A 17,106-nucleotide genomic window follows, 5' to 3' on the forward strand; every position below is an offset into this window, starting at 1 on the left:
TGACTGAACAATCATTGTTACTTTGTAGCACACATATGAGGCAGGGCAACGGGTAAGAGCTCCCTCTACATCTTTTGGATTGGCAATCAGAAATGTAGTGATAGCAACCACAAGTCCATAAAAATTGCCTGGTAGACTCATTGTTTTAGAAGGATCAAACAAGTTCATATGTAATCACTAGTAAAAAAATAATAATTTTTACGACCTAAGTTCAAGGGTAATTTTTTTAAAAAATTATTGTCATTTTCAAAATAGTGACATTTTTGTAAATATAATAAATATTTCAATAATGATTTTCGCAAGAAGGTCATTAAAACAGCAGATGACGATTTTTAGAAAAACTGTCTCATAAGTTATTCAAAACCATTTTTGAAGGAAGTAAATTTTGTTTTGTTTTTTTTTTTTTCTTTTTATTACTTGCGCCTTAGCCCTCTCTCACTCCGCCTCCATCGATCTCTTTACGCCCTCTGACTCCGTCTGTACGTGTCACTCCGCCTCTGTCAGCGCCGCCACCGTCGTAGTGTCTCCTGCACCGTCGCTCTCTCACCATTGAAGTCATTGTTGTCGTCGTGGGGGTTGTGAGGGCATATTCGTGTTGCTCCATCTGGTGCGCGTCTCATTCAATTTAATTTGTTTTTCCCTTTTTATTCTCCTATAGCTTGAAGGGGTTGTTTTGGTGCATCCCTTTTTCTGGGGAGAGGAATCGTTTGGGTGTGAAGCAAACCGACCTGAACAAGCGAAGAAGATGCACGATTTGTGGCGGTTTGTGTCCCGATTGTTAACCCAAGTAAGGATCCGAAGCTAGGGAAGGTAGCTTGTGAAAGATTGCTTCTTTGCGTTGCGGAGAAGGATTTGGTGAGGGACAGGGGTTTGTTCTATAAGGAGTTGCTTGAGAAGAATGGGTGTTCTGGTGTTGCGGAGTGGTGGAGACGAAGGATGAGGACCATGTTTTCCATTTGCTTCTATGCTTTATTTTTGTTTGAGAAGAATGGGTGTTGCTTCTATGGTTCGAACACCCATTCTTAAAACGAAGGTAGATTGCTTCTATGCTTTATTTTGTTTGTGTTTAAATTGTCCTTTTCAGTTCTCAATTGTATGATAGTTTATGCATTCTACCTTGTATATATTGTATCCTATAGAAGAAAAAAAATATTTAACTACTTTTTTGTCTTGAATTTACCCCTCCAAATGCGATGATGTTTCTGCAGAAGAATCACTTATAGTTCTCTGTTGCTGTTAGTCTATTACTGGGTGAGTTTGATGAACACAGGAAGACTAGTAGTATTTAATCAGGAAATTTGATTCATTTGTATGTATCTATAATAAATCAATGACAGAATTATTAAGCTGTGGAACATAAAAATAAAAGGTAGAAATGAATATAAGAAAAAGCTGAAAGCTTTTGGGAGTGGGCAAATGTAGTAAAGCGTGTCTAGCTTGAAGTCACTTGCATTCTATGTTCTAACAAAAACCATTTTCTTGTTGGTGTTATAGATTTTTTTTTTTTTCCAAATACACTTTAATGTTAATGTTGGGCAGGGAGAAGAGCTGAAGAAGGCAAATGGTGCTGCTGTGTACATACAATGCAGCTCAAAGACTCTGCAGGTTCTTATTTTTCAATGCTTATACTAGAAGGTTTTAGATACCATCAAAGCAAGTTGCACTAGAAGGATCCTAATAGGGATACAATATAAAATAATACCAAACATCTTCAGACTTCAGCTTTTGGAATAGTTGGTTTAAAGTCATTATTCTAGCGAATTGTTATAGCAGGACATGAGCCAATTATTGTTTAAATATTAACTGCATTAGATTTTACTAAACCAATATGCCCACACCATTTTTTTATGCAACTTTTAACTCTATTTGTACATGCTTAAATGGCAGAAAAGTGGTTCTAAAATCAAAATAGTATGCACATATTTTTCCTAGATAATTTCACCTAACAAAGCATCTATGAAGAATAAAATATATACATTGAAAACATATTTTTTAATGCAACATATTTTCTAAAACGGGGTGGACACTACATGACACTTCAGGTAGATATGAAAGTTTATCAACTTTTTCATCTTTATCACACTTGCAGATGTACTCAGTTCATTGCCAGAATGACCTTTTAGATGTTTTTCTTTAAAAACATCTTTGCTTCAATCTTCTATTTTTTCTATTTCATTGAAGGGTGAGGCATCATTTGATAGATATGGACTGACTATTGGGCTTCCAGCAGCTACAGTTGTTTTATTGAAAAATCAGCTTCTATAGCGATTCTCTCATGGAATAGGTAGAAACTTCCAGACGATCACACGTTATTATTCTTTGACACCTTCAAGTATGTCACTTAATTACTATGTAAATTCTATCTTCTGTTTGACATTGATACAAGTATTGTAACACTTAGAAATAATGGGTTCTACTGATTGACATAATGCTTGTGTTTAATATTAAGAATGTGTCACAGGAAATTTTCTCATGCCCCCTATCTCACCTTGGAGGAAAAGTTTTGAAGTAGAACTCTAAATTTCTAAAGCATTGATAAAATTTGGAGCTGAACCTAACAATTAAAGAATTAGAAAAATTGTGAAAATGGGTTATGCTGTAATTTCTTCATACTCTGATTCTAGTGTTCCGGTTTAGGCAAAAGCCTATACTATGCAAGCTGCAATAATCTTCAGTGTTTTACAATTACATGTCTTAGAATTAAACTTTCTGCAAAGAAACAAGATCGATAACTAATAGACATAACCCACCTAAGCCTTAAAGATGCATCTGAATTACTCCAACTGTGTATCATTCAACTTAAAGATGCATCTGAATTATAATGTATATGGGATAACCAGATTAAGTCTTTGTGAAACCTTTTAGCTTTAGGTGTTTCCAGATATCAGATATTCATAAATGATATCTTCGCATTTTTTTTGGCAAAAATAGGGATCTATGAGAAGATAGTCAATTGTGGCATGTGAGATTGATATCAAGCTTTCTTGCTGCTTGTTAATTAAATGGAGCAAGATTGAATATATGTTGAAATCAAATCCTGTGTGGCATGCCCAGCTTCCTTGTAGAAAAAGTTAAAAACATATTTATTTGATGATTTAACAGTTGCTCACTCAATCTTTCTTTCTAATTACTTTTGTGCATGGCATTCCCTGTTGATCATAATTATAATTTTGTACATTGGTTCCTTCATAAGTTACTCCACCAAGGGTGGTGTTTTGATAGGGAGCTAGTGCACAAGGGTGAATTTTTAAATAGCAAGGAGGGACATAAGGACACTATATGGAAAGTTTACACTAGGAGAAAAAGATAGAATCAAGGAGTGAGAGTTAGTTATGTGACGTGGCAGGGGATCAGGACAAATCTGTTAGAGTGGTATCATATAAGAGGGGAGGGGAGAGAGAATAGGAAAAAGGAGGAGGGAATTCAGTTAGTAAAGGAGATAATTCTCTGAGTGAGGAGTCTGTGAGTCTGGTTACCTTTTCTCACTAGATGTAATAGAGATTTGGGAATTATTCCCTTTTGATAAATAAAACTACTATGCATTATCTAAATTCATTGATATTCTATTTGTTATATTGTGAGCTCTATCATTGGTCCTACCTGTCGGACCACGAACGGGACGCGATTCACGTGACTTAAAGGGGATTCTATGCTACCAAAAATGACAGAGAGGCTAGATGTGTTGGAGGCGAGAATGTTGACCTTGGAGAACTCGTTGACGCAAACCATGGACGAGTTTCGTCGCGCTCTGATGACTAAGTTTGCCAAGCTGTGCGACTGCCGCGGCAATGAACATCAGTCGCCATTGCTTAGTGAGGAGTCCATGTCGGAATACAAAATGGCGGCGAAGAAGGTTGAACTTCCACCATTTGATGGGAAGGATCCTGTGGGGTGGATTACCCACCGAGACATATTTTGAAGTACATGGTTCATCTGAGGAGATAAAAGTGAGGTTGGCGAAGCTCAGTATGGAAGGGGCTACCATTCACTGGTTCAATTTGTTGCGTGAGACTGAAGATGAACTCACTTGGAGTAAGCTGAAGAGAGCTTTGATTGAAAGATACCGGGGTAGAAAGAGTGGAAATCCATTTGAAGAGTTAAAGGATTTACAACAAGCAGGGGATGTGGATGAGTATGTCACTGAATTTGAGTTTGTGTCATCTCAGTTGGGGCGTCTTCTAGAGGAGCAATATCTCGGATATTTCATGGGAGGTCTCAGGCCAGAAATCTGACTGAGAGTGAGGACTTTCAACCCAGAAAATTGAGTCTAGGCGATGAGGATAACTCGTGACGTGGAGGCAGAGTTGTGGAGAGGAGGCCGCGAGTTGGATTTGGGAATGGGAGGAAAAGGAGGTGTCGGGTCGAGTTATAACGTTGGTGTGAAAAGCAATAGTGGATCTCAGGTTAGTCCAGGCCCATTTAAAGGTACCCCAGGTTCTGGACCAGTGAGTAGCGCTCCTTTTGGGGACCGAACACGTAAATCCAGTTTTACCGACGTGCACACGAGCGTGGGTACAAACTCTGCGACCAGGAAGAGAGGAGGGTAGCCGAACAAATACTTCTCGAAACAAGGGAGTTAAGCATCTACCTTATTCAGAATTAATAGATCGAAAAGCCTGTGGTCTGTGCTTCCGTTGTGGGGAACAGTATCACCCTCTACATCAATGTGCAGAGAAACAGTTTCGTTTGGTGATACTGGGCGATGACGAAGTCATTGATACGAAGGGAGAGGTCATAGCAATAGAGGTGAGGGATGATGAAGAAGAAGCGACTCTAGATTGTAATGTTATGGGGGTGTTTGGGCTGACTAAAGGAATGAAATCGGTGAAACAACCCACAACGATGCGTCTGGAAGGGAAATTAAAGGGGTGGGGGTCCAGGTGTTGGCAGGCAGTGGAGCGAGTCACAATTTTATCACCCCTCAGGTCGCTCATGCCTTAGGGTTGAAGGTGGAACAGAATAGATGCATAGGAGTAAGATTAGGAGATGGCCACTGAGTCACTACTAAGGGAAAGTGCTGGAATTTGGAGCTGGTGTTGGGAAACTTTCCAACAGTGGGGGACGCGTATGTTTTGGAATTAGGAGACCTGGATTTCATCTTGGGAGCCTCCTGGATGCAGAGTTTTGGGAAAGTGACTATCGATTGGGACGAACTGAAGTGGAGCTTTACTTGGCAAGGAGAGATACGGGAGATACAGGGGGTGGAATGTAGAAGCGAATGGGATAAGAAGACGCGGAAGACAGGACATCAGAGGTCATCTTTGTATGGTTTGCTGTGGGAAGATGAGTCTGAAAGGGAAGGGGTAAACGAGAGTGATCTGGACCAGTGGCAACACAGGGAATTGGAGTAGGTGTTGCAGCAATTTCCGGAAGTATTCCAAGAAATCACAGGTCTTCTTCCTAAAAGGGAAACAATGCATTCCATTGTTTTAACCAAGGAAGCAGAACCGGTGAGTGTGCGTCCTTATAGGTATCCTTATCACCACAAAGAGGAGATCGAGAGGCAAGTGCAGCACATGATGGAATTAGGAATTATTAGGCATAGTTCTAGTGCCTTTTCTAGTCCCGTCATCTTAGTTAAAAAGAAAGATGCATCATGGCGAATGTGTGTGAATTACAGAGAGTTGAATAAGGTTACTGTACCTGACAAATATCCGATTCCAGTGGTAGAGGAACTCTTGGATGAGTTACATGGAGCTGTATACTTCTCGAAGTTGGATCTAAAATCAGGATATCATCAAATTAGAATAGAGTAGGAGAATGTGCATAAAATTGCATTTCGAACACATGAAGGACATTACGAGTTCTTGGTGATGCCATTTCGATTGATCAATGCTCCAGCTACATTCCAAGCTACCATGAATCAAGTGCTCAAACCGCTGTTAAGAAAGATAGTACTGGTTTTTTTGATGATATACTCGTGTTCAGCAGTGGATGGCAGGAACATATGGAGCATTTGAAACAAGTTTTGAAAGTCCTTCAAGACAATCAATTAGTAGTAAACAAAAAGAAATGCAGTTTTGGTGAAAGGCAGGTGGAGTATTTGGGTCATGTAATTTCAGGTCAGGGGGTAGCTGTGGATCCGGAAAAAGTAAGGAGTGTCATAAATTGGCCTATACCTCGCAATGTCAAAGGGGTAAGGGGCTTTCTGGGATTGACGGGATATTGTAGAAAGTTTATTGTAGGATATGGAATGATAGCTAAACCTCTGACAGAGTTAACAAAGAAAGAGGGATTTCATTGGGAAACTGAGGCACTACAGGCTTTTGAAAAGCTAAAGACAGTGATGACCTAAGCTCCCGTGTTGACACTTCCAGACTTCACTCAACCCTTTGAAATTGAATGTGATGCGTCAGGAAGAGGAGTAGGAGTTGTGTTGATGCAAAACAAGAGGCCCATAGCATATTTCAGTAAGGCTCTGTCTGAAAGTAACTTAAGTCAGCATATGAGAAAGAATTGATGGCATTAGTGTTGGCCGTACAGCACTGGCGACCATATTTGTTGGGTAGGAAATTCATGGTATATTCAGACCCAAAAAGTGAGACATTTGTTACAATGAAGGATAACTACAGTTGATCAACAGAATTGGTTAGCCAAACTCCTATGTTACTAATTTGAAATTATTTACAAACTAGGACCAGACAACAAAGCTGCTGATTCACTGTCTCGGATATATGAAGAGGGAGAGCTACAGAACATCACTTCATTTCCAGTTTGGATGCAAGAGCAGCAGGTTCAACAAGAAGTTTTGCAAGATCCTTTGTTAAAACAAGTGATCTCAGGGTTGCAGAAGGATCCAGGCTCACAGCTAGGATTCAGTATGATGCATGGTATCCTGTTCTATAAAGACAGATTGGTATTGTCCGCCAAATCTGCCTGTATCCCTATATTGATAAGGAATTTCATGCCTCTCCTATGGGAGGTTTTTCTGGTTTTCTACGAACCTACAGAAGAATGGCTGGAAGCGTGTATTGGGTTGGAATGAAGTCTGCCATCCAGGAATTTGTAAGGAGTTGTGACGTTTGTCAAAGGCAAAAATACTAAGCATCATCACCAGCTGGGTTACTTCATCCTCTTCCAATCCCAGCTCGAATTTGGGAGGATATCTCTTTAGATTTTGTAACAGGGCTTCCTAAGTCTAAGGGTTTCGAGGCAGTGTTTGTGGTGGTGGATAGATTATCCAAGTATGCTCACTTCATACTTTTAAAACATCCTTATACCACTAACAAGGTAGCAGAGGTGTTTACCAAGGAGATAGTGCGCTTGCATGGGATACCACAATCAATTGTAAGTGATCGAGATCCATTTTTTGTCACTTTATTTTGGAAGGAGTTGTTTAAATTGCAGGGAACAGTTTTGAAAATGAGTTCTTCATATCATCTAGAGACGGATGGGCAAACAGAAGTAGTTAATAGATGCTTAGAATCATATCTGCGATGTTTTGCCTCTGAACAACCAAAAAATTGGACATATTGGATACCGTGGGCAGAATTGTGGTACAATACTACTTTTCATGTCTCCACTGGAATGACACTGTTTGAAGCTGTGTATGGAAGGAAACCTCCTTCATTGGTTCGTGTTTTACAAGGGGAAACAAGGGTTGAAGCAATGGAAGCTGAATTGATGGATAGGGATGAGGCACTACGTCAGCTTAAACATCATTTGAGTCACGCTCAAGAATTAATGAGAAAATATGCTAACCAGAAATGCAGGTATCTGTGGCTAGAAGAATTAATCCAAAATTGGCTCCTAGGTTCTTTGGGCCTTTTCCAATATTCGAGAGAGTTGGGGCTGTTTCGTATAAGTTGAAATTGCCAGAAGGAGATATGGTGCACCCGGTTTTTCATGTATCACAATTGAAGAAAGCAGTGGGGAATTATTCTGTTGAATTAGAGTTGCCTGTAGGGTTGGAGCTGGAATTGGAAGAAAATGTGGAACCAGAAGAGTTACTAGCTTCAAGGGAAATGTTTGAAGGAGAACATCCTATCAAACAGTGGTTGGTCAAGTGGAAAGGCAGGGCAACTGAAGATACTACTTGGGAGAATGAGTCATTACTGAGAAGTCAGTTTCCCATACTTCGCCTTGAGGACAAGGCTGTCTTTTCAGGGGGAAGTAATGATAGGGAGCTAGTGCACAAGGGTGAATTTTTAAATAGCTAGGGAGGGACATAAGGACACTATATGGAAAGTTTACACTAGGAGAAAAAAGATAGAATCAAGGGGTGAGAGTTAGTTATGTGACGTGGCAAGGGATCAGGACAAAATCTGTTAGAGTGGTATCATATAAGAGGGGAGGAGAGAGAGAATAGGAAAAAAGGAGGAGGGAATTCTGTTATTAAAGGAGATAATTCTCTGAGTGAGGAGTCTGTGAGTCTGGTTACCTTTTCTCACTAGATGTAATAGAGATTTGGGAATTATTCCCTTTTGATAAATAAAACTACTACTCTGTTATCGAAGTTCACTGATATTCTGTTTGTTATACTGTGAGCTCTATCATGTTTACTTGCTTCTTGTTTTAACCCATGCTGGCAAATGCCCTATGAAAGTTTTTAAAAGAATGTGAAGCCAAATTTCCTTCTTTTCTTATGATACAGAATACTCATGGACATACATGAGGACTGACTTAGAGGGTTTAACTAGATTCGAAAACCATGTGAAGCTGGGAAGATGAAGATACTTGTGTATGAAACGTTTCCCATAGCACAAGTAAAAGAAGCTCATGAGGCAAAAGTCAAGAAGCTCTTCTGTCTGAACCATCAAATTAGAATAAAAAAAAAAGACCTTTCGGGTAAATAAGGAAAGTTATTTTTGTATCCTTTCTTTTTCATCTATATCCTTCTTTGATTTCTTTAAATAATGATTTTCATATCATTTTGAGTAACTAGAATATAAACTATAGTGATTATTTTAAGAAAAGTTCCAATTCTAAATGCCTGAAGGATGTTGCCATGCTCACTAAAGTTATATAATTGATCAGATTGTGCAAGCCCTTGAGCCAAGGTGTTACAAGGAGCTACAAAATGAGAATTTCATTTCAACCAAAATAGTCATGTGCATTTACAAGAAATTTCTGTTTTCTTGTAAAGAACAAATGTGAGTTCATATTTATCTTATCTTTTATGCTTGTGTACATATATTTCTGTTAGAATATCTTAGATATTTTTAGTAGTTTATCATGTATATATGGCAAAATCAATTAGGAGAAATCTTATGACCAATATAGGATGGGATGTGTGTATAATTAGGATTGAATCATTGTATTTGATACTAATACTTTTTCTTTAACTAACTGTTCTTAGAATTCCTAGGTGTGTCCATTGAGAAAATTTTCACCCATGATGCCTGAAACAATCCTCTGGTCTAAACTAACTCTGGAATTGGATAAACATCTATCCTCCCATAGCATTTTATTTGTCTGAGCAATTCTAGATTATTTTGGGGAAATAGTTTATATCTCTCTGGTCTGATCATTAATTGCCAAGATCTTCCTAGGTCTCAACCATTTTTCTGTCTGCATAGTGCCAAAAACAGCTACAATAAGCATCAATGTATTTTGCCTTTAGTCCTCTCTAAAGTTTAAATTCTCTTGCGCCTTTAGAGGCACCAACACTGCTCTTGCTATCTTTTTCATTTACTATTTTTTCCTCTAGCATTTTTGTCCGCCCTTTTACAGTGGGCAAGTGCATCTCTGTGGAACATATTTTTAAAAAAAAAACATCCTTTCTACCGTCTTTGAAACACAACATTTTAAGACGGTTTTCAAACCATCTTAGAAAGTGACTTTCTAAAATGATTTTTTGAGAAACCATCTTCAAATCCTCAAATTTTTTACATTTTTAAAATAAAAGACATTTCAAGATAATTTCTATGAAAACCAATGTAGAATCGAAGATTCTAAGACGGTTCAAAGACATCAGTTTCAAAGATAGTTTAAAACTGTTGTGAAAAGGGTAACATAATTGTTTTTAAAAGCATTTTTGTGTAGTAGTGAATTGTTGCAATGCTCTAGACGTATGAATACATTCTAAGACTTAAAAACATATTTAACTTAGTTTTTCTTTTTGATAAATATCACAGTTTTTTCTTCTCGGACTTGAACTTGAATTTGAAAAGTCCAATTACTAAGTCCTTGGAGACGAACTTAGAAGATTATGAGGAAAAACTAGTATTGTACTTATGGGATTGGCCTAACGAAAAAGAATAGTTTTCATAAAATAATGAATCATATGGTTTAACTTCCTACTATGAGAAGTATTGTTCCGTGCCAACTATATCATAAGCACTATATCATAAGTATTGTTCCGTGCCAAATATATATATAAATTATACTTGGAAATACCTAAATTTGTTGGACACTGATAATTAGGTTCTTAAAAGATAAAAAATTAAAATTTTATTCCTGAATGTGAAAAAGTGCGACAAATTTTTTCTACAGTCAAGTCTCATCTGTTAACTATAATAGTTGTGTCTATGTCATAACTAATAGTTGTCACATTTCAAAAGTTGATTTTTTAATTTGGTCTTTAAACTTACCTATTTGTTGTTATTTTAGTCCTTGAACTTAAATATTTTGGTCTTTGAACTTAACACATACTATCATTTTGATCTTAGATCTTCTACCCAAATCAAGTTATTATCTTATAAATTATTAAGGTGTGTAGAATATTAGATTAATTAATTACTTAATCTATTTATACAATAATGTTAATGACGAATAGAAAGTTAAAAAATCATCATGAAAAGGAAGAAAAATGAAAGTGATAAAATCATTTTCTTAGGTGCCCTTTTGATGGGGAAAGTATAGTACATCTTGTCCCTTTTTTCCCCGTCTTTAATATATAAGATCTACAAAATTGAGTATAAAATATAATTCACTCATTATATTAATCATGTTGAAATGTACAAAATAAAAAAGGCTTAACTAAGTTTTTCATGCCTGAAAAATATATTGTTTTCATATTGCTACCTAACATTCATTTTTTTCAACCAAGTGCCTGAAAAAAAAAATTGTTTCAACGTAGTACTTGTCGTTAATCTCTTTCTGTCAAGTGATGACGTGACAAAAGCCTTATCATTGACACCTCAGTGTCATGTCATCACCTTCTTTTCCTTTTCCTTCTCCACTTTCTCTTATTTCTTCCCCTTTTTCAATAGAAACCACCACCACCATTGTGCCACCACTGTGTTGTCCAACCCATTCTCCTTTCCCTCTTCCCCTTCTCCAACAGAAAACAATAGGAAGAGGAGGGTTCGGATGTTGGTGGAGAAAACGACGTCATCTTCGATTAGGTTGTCATTGTTGGAGAAAACGACGGTGTTGGACAAAGTGAGGCCTGACACGTGGATGGGATGCCGAGGAAGCATTCTTGCAAGGAGAGGGTGGATTATTTGCATTTAAAGAACCGGTTTGGGTTCAGAGCTAATAGGGAAAAGAAAAGGTGAGGTGAGTTGTTTTCTGTTGGTGGCGTGGGGTAGGTTGTCTTCTATTGGAGAAGGGGAAGAAAGAGAAGAAGAAGGGGTTTGACGACGCATTGCTAGCAGTTGACGACGCGGTTGGCAATGGTGGCACAATGGAGGTGATTTCTGTTGGAGAAGGAGAAGAAGGTGATGGCATGACACCGAGGTGTCAGCGATCAGGCTTGATGGTGTAACATTCTGTTTGTCACGTCATCTCTTAATGGAAGAGGACTAATGACAGGTGTTACGTTGAAACAAAAATTTGTCGGGTACTTAGTTGGAAAAAAATGAATCTTACGTAGTAATTTAAAAACGACTTATTTTCTAGATATCAAAAACTTAATTAAGTCATAAAAAAATACAATAAAAGGTGAAAAATAAAAAAATAACTAATTTCATATTAAATTCTGATCGAATAAAATAATTCATTTTATATCTATTTACTTTTAATTTCCTCCTTAATAAAATAAATGCATTGACTTTTAAAAATAAATTATTTGTTAGTATCTATATATTTACTTAATATATATATATTTTTATTTGATTCTTATGATAAAAAGGATGTACTAATATACTATATCTACTATCAAAAAAGGTTTTATTTTATGGAATGATATCACGTGCCAGTTTGATATTTGTTTTTCTCAATTAAATGCAATCAATTTTATTTTTATTTGCTTTATTCTTTTTTATTAAATGCAATCAATTCAAATATTTATTTTAATTATTTTATTATTCTTCATTAGATGAAACCAATTTGAATATTCATTTTAATTATTTTACTCATCTCTATCAAAATAAAAAAAACCATGCATAATAATTACAGATTGCCTAAAAAAAGGATTGAATTCAAATTAATTATTTTTGTATGATTTTTATGATTTGAATATTGAACATATTCAAACTAATTTATAGTAGTAATTTTTACCAGTTAATTTTTTATGATTAAAACATCCAAAACTAAAACTATAAGTATATATTGTCATTCCTATTAATGAATAATACTAATATATATTTTAATACATAATCAATAAAATTATGAGCAAGGTTTCTTTGATTTGAACGTTTCAAATTAATAATTAATAATAATAATAATAAAATAATAATAATAATAATAATAATAATAATAATAATAATAATAATAGAATATATGTTCATGATTTATATTTATTATCATTACTTTATATTTTATTATTTAATAATTTGTAGTATTTATGCATTATAATGATATTCATAATAATAAATTATTATATTATACTAAATATTATTATTAATTATTAATGTAACAAAAAATACTGGATAAATATAAATTATCTTAAATAATATTATTACATTAAATATAATTTATTTCATAATATTTATGTAGACCAAAAATTGTTATGTTATATATATATATATATATATATATATATATATATATATATATATATATATATATATATATATATATATATATATATATAATTACCTTAAATATTTTAAACACATATTTATTATTATTGATTTAGGTTTTAATAAATTCTTAAAAAATATAATCAATCAAACCGTCATTTTTAAAATAATGTAGCATAATATTTATGTAAGTTTAGTTAATTGATTTTAAATTATGATAGTAGATTAAAAGAATAAAAAATCATCAAGCCGAATCGAATCAAACCACAAAAAAATGATTTGGTTTAGATATAGTATTATATTTAAACCGAACCAATTTGGACCATATTTTTATTTTATGTTTGATTCGGATGATATTTTGTCTAAAAACTAAAGCCAACTCCTACTTGTGAGACAATTGCCTTCGATATTAACAAGTCTGTGAGACTTTTATATTGTATATTATTGTATACAAGCTTAGTTCATCATCATGCCTTACATGGGTATTAAATTCATATTTTATTATTTATAGGAGTATTTTTTTTATATTATTTGAATTTTAATATATTTTATTTTGTTTCAATTTTAATAAATGTATGTTAGTAGATAGGCATGTTCGAACCCAATCTACCAACATGTTCAATTCAATTCAATCCAATTAAATTTTTATGAGTTGGATTGGGTCATTGAGTATGTTTTAATTTAATGAACTCCATTAAAATTAGATTGTGTAACATACTTGAAGTTTGGATCCAAACAAGACCCAACCCAATTCATAACCAATTAAATTATCAATATGGAAAATTTAAACTAAGCACACCTCATTCTTAAAGTAATACATTGTTTATCTTAAAATAATATATTATTTTGAAATTTATCTTTTTCTATTTATTTCAATTTAATAACATTATTTTATGATGGATATTGTTAGTATATTTTTATGTTTTTTTTTCCAGTTTATCATATGAATAGTATAATATTTTATAAATATTAGTTTTTAAAATATCTTTACTATTATGTAAAAAATAAAATCTTTACTAATTTTTGAGTTTGAAGAATTTTTTTCCACTTGAAGAGGGAATATTTTTTTAATGACCCAACCCGGTAACTAACTCAATTCAATTTAATCCATCTAAGTTTAATTGAATTGGGTTGAAAATAGACAAAACTTAATTTAATTCAAATTACTTACACATGGTATATATGTAAGTAAATATTTAAATACATTTTATATACACACATGTGATGAATTTAAAACTTTTAAAATTATAATATATAATATTGAGTAAATATATAGAATAAATTAATATTGATTAAAATTATTTTTTTGGACAATCAATTAAAATTATACATGTGTATGTTTCATAATAATAAAATATACTTGTATGATTGACTTAAATTTTACCTATGCAAATTAAAAATCACTTGAAATGAATTTTTATTAGTTGTGTTCACGTAAAATTTACTTTTAACGATAATTACTATATTTTAAAATATACCTATAATAAGATATTTTGACATTTTTATTTTGATAAAAAAAAACATATCATATCAATTTCTACAGTTCTTATACATATTTTATAAAATTAAAAAATATATAAAATTTGCATTTGTAAGGCTTTTTTTTTATAAAATTTATAATGTTCTTACGTACTATAATTAATTTAAGATTCTATTAAAAATCTGCATAAATTAAATTATGGAGAAAATAAATATGAAATATCACTTGACATCACCCAATAAAATAAAATCTTCTTTTTATATACATAATATAATAGATAAGTATACTCAATAATCCCCAACCCTAATGATAACGAGACATGTCTTTTTATATTGCATACAACAAAATGGGCCAATCACAATCCACTAATCCAATCTTTATGTGCACTCTTAAGCACTGTTTCTTTTTTATTTAATCAAATTATATATATATATATATATATATATATATATATATATATATATATATATATATAATATATATATATATATATATCAAAGAATAATTTTTTAGCAATAATTTGATTCATTGTTTCCACCATCTAATTCATAAAAGGCTGTGGCTAAAAGTTGAATTTATATCTAATCACTGGCTATATATTTTGACTTTTTTTATTTATGGTATTCGTATGAGTATTTATTAATTTTATTCGAAGAATTTGGTTGACCACCTTTAATTACAAAGATCTCTCTTTCTTTGATATTCTGCTGACCTCTGATATCAGAGCCTGATGGGGAAGTAGGAATAGTGTCCGTAAGGGACATATGCTAACTGAACTTATGGATCTGAACCATGTACAATAATTTTAATTTAAACAATATATGTTTGAACAGTATTTTCTGGAAGCACAACAGTCTGATATTTTAGTTGAATGATACTGTAGCAGTAAGTCCCGTGGTTGAGAAAGGACAGTAAGACTAAGGTGTATTGTTCAAATAAAATATTGAGACATAATATACTGTGGCTATAGGAGTAGTGTTCAAACTATATTGTCCGTAAAAAAAAATCTTTTTCATTTGTTCAGATCCAAGAAGTTCTGTAACATATAGCCTTATGGAAATATTTCTATGGAACCAAATGAAGGCAAAGATATTAGAGAATGTTATAATCATGTCTAGACTATTGCGCTCTTTTTTCCGTATCTCTTTTCGACCAAATTCTTCTTCATCATCTTCTTCAAGAAATTCCAATTTATTAAGTGATCAAGATAACCAAACCCAAGAGGTCGCCCCCAAACACAATCTCTTTGATGAGGAAGTCCGATTCGAAGATATCAATCAAAACATGGATGACTAGAACATTCCAGAAATCCCTCAGGATCAACTATACGTTCCTGAAACAATTAAGGACAAACACAACTTTGATTACATAATCAAAACAGTAAAAAGCAATATTCCTCTAGGACAAGATACAGGGGAAGAATTTCATTTACTTTCAAAAAATTCAATTTATGAACATAGCCGTAAGTATAAATATCTACACATCAGTTGTGTACAAGTAGCCATCAAGCCCTTAATTGACATGGGCATAGATGCAGCAGTTTTAATGTGTCTAAGAGATATTAGGCATAATAAATTTGAAGACTCCCTAATTGGAACAGTCGAAACCAGCCTAGGACAAGGTCCAATATATTTTAATTGTTATCCAAACAAAACAGTGAGTCTGATGGACAGAAACATTCTTGACTCTCTGTTCTTAAACATCCACTTTCATGGCCTTGACATGAAAGAAGGATCAATCCCAGCAACCTTAATTTATAGGATCCATATAAGGTCATGAATACTTGTGCATCTAGAGTCCTGTTAAAACCTCAAAAAGGAGAAACAACTTTGTTTATCACTGATATGACAAAGGCTAACGTTTCTCTCCCGAGAAAAATAAAATGGGATGAAGTAACTCTTCCCGAAAGGTGGGTTATGGATAAGGCCACACCGTCTATTCCACGACCCGCTCCAACCATAAAGCATATTAAGCAAGATAACTCCGGTAAGGTAGAAATAACCTTTAATAGGAGAAATTCTTTTTCATCAAGAATAGAAGCCTCTAGGTCTGAATATGAGTCAGCCAGAAGGTCTTTTTCGGTTAGAACCCATTCAATTTTAGTAAGACTAACCAGATCTGAGTTACATAACTAGTTCCCTATTGTAAACCTCCAAGGATTAGACACTACTTCTAGCATACCTAGAACAACTTACAACCAAGAACAAGAGGACGACCAACAGTCGATCCAATCCCCAACATACTCTTCTATGGAACCTTATGATGTTATCTGACAACTTTAGTATTGATAAGGAAACCCTTAGGAAAAAATTTTATTCTCCGGAGAATGAGCCTCAAAGGAGATGGTTTTTCTAACATTACAAGGGTATAAACAGAAAACAAATCCAAGAAAAGTTCTACGAATTTGTGGAAAGAGTCAAAATTAATGTCCTTTTCTTTGATTGGTTTCATGCTTATGCCATCAGAAAGGATATAGATTACCCTTGGAAACAAGACATCATAGGTGATCCAACAACAAATGTCATAACAAATTGGCAAGTGAAGGATGGTGAGTTAATCCAATCGGAATTACCTCCCGCAACACAATATCAACTACAAATATCAAAGACAGTAACAATAAACCTGTCATGGCAATTCCATTCAAGACAAAAGATGTCAACGAGGAAGTAACCTCTAAAGACATTAAGAGCCTAATGGAACAGGCAAATTATACCAATAAATATTTACAAGCTTTAGGAGAAACCATTAAAACTAAGGTAGTTCCTAAACAAAAATCAA

The 17,106-nt window shown here is 33.9% G+C and overlaps 1 long non-coding RNA gene across 2 annotated transcripts; it reads left to right on the forward strand.

Moving 5' to 3' along the window:
• Window positions 1-324: 324 nt before the first annotated feature.
• On the forward strand, window positions 325-9,284 carry LOC102664285 (uncharacterized). 2 transcript variants are annotated; one of them, XR_005888897.1, is made up of 5 exons: window positions 325-1,033; window positions 1,540-1,605; window positions 2,182-2,332; window positions 8,594-8,787; window positions 8,977-9,284. It is a non-coding gene; the product is annotated as an uncharacterized lncRNA (long non-coding RNA). The 2 variants fall into 2 exon arrangements; XR_001385209.3 differs by having other exon boundaries at window positions 334-1,033; window positions 2,182-2,284.
• Window positions 9,285-17,106: the final 7,822 nt, after the last annotated feature.

The sequence above is a fragment of the Glycine max genome, chromosome 15 (genome assembly GCF_000004515.6).
Source record: "Glycine max cultivar Williams 82 chromosome 15, Glycine_max_v4.0, whole genome shotgun sequence".
NCBI classification, from domain to species: domain Eukaryota; kingdom Viridiplantae; phylum Streptophyta; class Magnoliopsida; order Fabales; family Fabaceae; genus Glycine; species Glycine max.